This window comes from Aricia agestis, chromosome 6 (assembly GCF_905147365.1).
Source record: "Aricia agestis chromosome 6, ilAriAges1.1, whole genome shotgun sequence".
Taxonomy (NCBI): Eukaryota; Metazoa; Arthropoda; class Insecta; order Lepidoptera; family Lycaenidae; genus Aricia; species Aricia agestis.
The window spans coordinates 2,935,071-2,938,455 of NC_056411.1; positions in this window are offsets into that span (position 1 = coordinate 2,935,071).

Here is a 3,385-nt window from a genome sequence, read left to right on the forward strand (position 1 = left end):
TACAAAAAATATTATTGCTCGCCAAAAACAGATGGATCGGTTGAAATAGTCCCTTTTGGATCCACTCAGTCGTGGCGCCTGCTAACCGGAAGCGAAATTCGATACCAACTTTTACAGTTTTACTTTTAGAATAAACGGAAATGCGTTTTAGGATTTTTCTATGATTTTTTAATTCAGATTTTGTCTTTGTATATTTTCGTGTTTCTTCGAATTACGAATCGGTTCGTCCATTCCGTGATTGAAGTGTTTGATACCTTCCTATCGAATTGAAAGCGTAAAATGTATGGAAGAAGCAGTTGTAAGTTTATCTTCTGTTAGTGAAGGTATATAACATTATATTGTATTAGAAACCAGGTCAGCTACTACAGCAGGAGTGATTTTATAGTGCCCAAGTGTGTGCGCAGTACACAAGAGCACTCTCTATTCCTTTACTCTCATAACCCAGTGGGATGGAAGACCGACACGACCGGCGAGAGATCAGGCGCAGGACCGACTTTTCACATGCCCATCCGACGCATGGATCATCTTACTTGTCAGACAATCAGGTGATCAGCATGTATTGTCCTAACCAAACTTGGAAATAACATATTTCCAACACGGGAATCGAACCCACGACCTTCGAGTCAAGAGTCGCGCTCAGTACCACTAGACTACGGAGGCGGATCTAACATTACATCGCTTGAAATACAACTTTAGCAAAGTTTTTCAAAAATAAAAAATAAAAATTGCCAGTTATACATCTGCATTTATTTCAACACTATTCCAATGACAGTAGGTCAAAATTACAATTTCTGTTGTCGTATCTATTTAAACCAAAATTTAATTCCAATTAATCCAGTACTTTCTTAGCTTATCGGAAGCTAACAATCAAACCTGGCCTCCTTATAAAATCCTTGTATAGATAAGGCAACTAGAATCAATCATCAAAATAGAGACACTCAAATCGCTCTCAAATCTCTCTGGAGCTGCTAAACACTGTCATAGATTAAAGCCGGTCGAGATTAACCGACTCGACTGAGTGTCGTCAAGTGGAAACAGCCAGTTCCCCACTCAGGTTAGTTTATTTAAACTTTAACAAAACCGATGCGAGTTCCGAGAGCATTTTTAATTGAATTTCAGCGGCCAATCAGACCACTTACTGACACGTATGAAATAGCGGAAATGTTTGGCGTATAGATATAAAATCGTAATAGACAAGTAATTAAAAATATTTATAAGTGCAACATTTATAAAATAAAGCAAAAATTAAAAAAAAAAAAAAACAGTAGCATAATAAATAAAATAAAGTTTAAATTAATATTAAACATAAGACCAATATAAACGTATTTAAAAAATATAGATCCGCAGCTTGACATAGAATCTGTTCCTTTTTTTGTCGAGGCGGTTAAAAATCACCAATTTTTTAGTTTGTTTAGGGAATAAACATTACTTTTACATTTTTTAAAACTGTAAAACTGAACTCACAATATAGAAATGTCACAAAACTCCAATGACAGAGAAAATAGGGCGTTTGGAAATTTATACGGGATGTGTGATAAGAGAGCTGGGGGAAGCGCCGTAAAGCCTGCTTTATTGACAATTCGTTTGGACCGATACCGAACACCCTGTATTTACCTGCCCTAAGTGATTCTGCTTCTGCAATTTGTTTTTTTTTCTTTTTTGTCATCACCTTCCATAAATGGCTCTTTGCGATTTTTTCACAATATGTACACTTGTACATTCATGTTGAGAACAAGAGAATTCTAACTTAAGTAAAATAATAGATGACACCTGCAACTTTTTTGCACCGAAATTTCTTTCTCGCGCGGACACCGTACACTTTTTTTTTATGAAATAAGGGGGCAAACGAGCAAACGGGTCACCTGATGGAAAGCAACTCACACTCGCAGCATCAGAAGAGCTGCAGGTGCGTTGCCGGCCTTTTAAAGGGTAACAGGGGAGGGTAGGGAAGGGAATTACAGGGGAGGGTGAGGAAGGAAATAGGGGAGGGTAGGGAAGAGAAAAGGATAGGGGATTGGGCCTCCGGTAAACTCACTCACTCGGCGAAACACAGCGCAAGCGCTGTTTCACGCCGGTTTTCTGTGAGGACGTGGTATTTCTCCGGTCGAGCCGGCCCATTCGTGCCGAAGCATGGCTCTCCCACGTCAAAACTTTTCCGAGAGATCCTTTTTCCAGGACTCAAACAATCTCCATACCTTTCATTAAGACCGATTCGTCGGTTTAGGAGTGAAGAAGTAACAGATGGACAGACAGACAGACAGAGAGACAGACAGACGGACAGACAGACGCTTCTACGCTACAATGAGGTTTGTTAAAATAATATTTTTTTCAATAAGAAAAGAGACAAAGAAAAACAATCAGAAATAGGAGAAATGAAACCATAACACTGGGAGTTCATAACACTTACGGAGATAGGAGTATTCACCGCAACGATACTATGAAAGTGCTATAAAACGTATTGCCAGCGCTTGCCTGATATTGTTCCAACTAAAGATTTCCTATTACTCTCAGATACACTACAACTTTGTAACTAAAATATACTATGGTATATTTTCTTTGCAAGGAACCATCATATTATTATAAACAAATGAAAAAAAAAACTAGGCCTTTTTATCCGTAATTGTGGATGATTTATACAGTATTTTCAGAGCGAAATAACCACTCCTCAAATAAACTGTAGTGCCTGAGACAAGATTTTTCAAATGTTCGTATGATTGCCCAAACACATACGGCATTCTCGCAAGTCGCAATATAGTCGGCCTAGTCCAGAGGAAAGAACAAATGAACGGTCATCCATATTTCATTGTTTAACAACCGATAAGCTTACGTAATAATAGTAGAGAAATAAGTAAATTTTTGGTTAGAGCGCTTACAGACGAACGGCACGTGTCGGCGGCACGTATCGGTGGCAGTCGACGGCAGACGACGGCACGTGTCGGTGGCAGTCGACAGCAGTTGGCGGCACGTGTCAGCGGGAGTCGGCGGCAGTTGACGGTAGCCGTCGACAGATTATCACGATTGCAGTTGTGACGTACCGCGTAAAGGTAAGCGTCTACAGGTCGGTATCATACGCAACGGACGTCTCGCATCAAACTGATATTTTTTTACAGTTCATCCACTGTATCGGCAGCCTGCGGATTACCGACTAGCCAGTATGTTTATCTTCAAATTAGTCCAAACAAAGTACCTAAGTCAAAATTTCTACTTTCGACTTTTCCATCCACACCCCCCTTTTGAGCATTAATTTACTAGGCACGGTACGTCACAACTGGGGACCTACCACCACCTCTACTAAGCGACACCGTTTGACACATAAGCAATATTACTTTAATGTCATGCTAGCGATCTTAAAAAAGTTGATATTTCACAGCGGATTCATGATAGT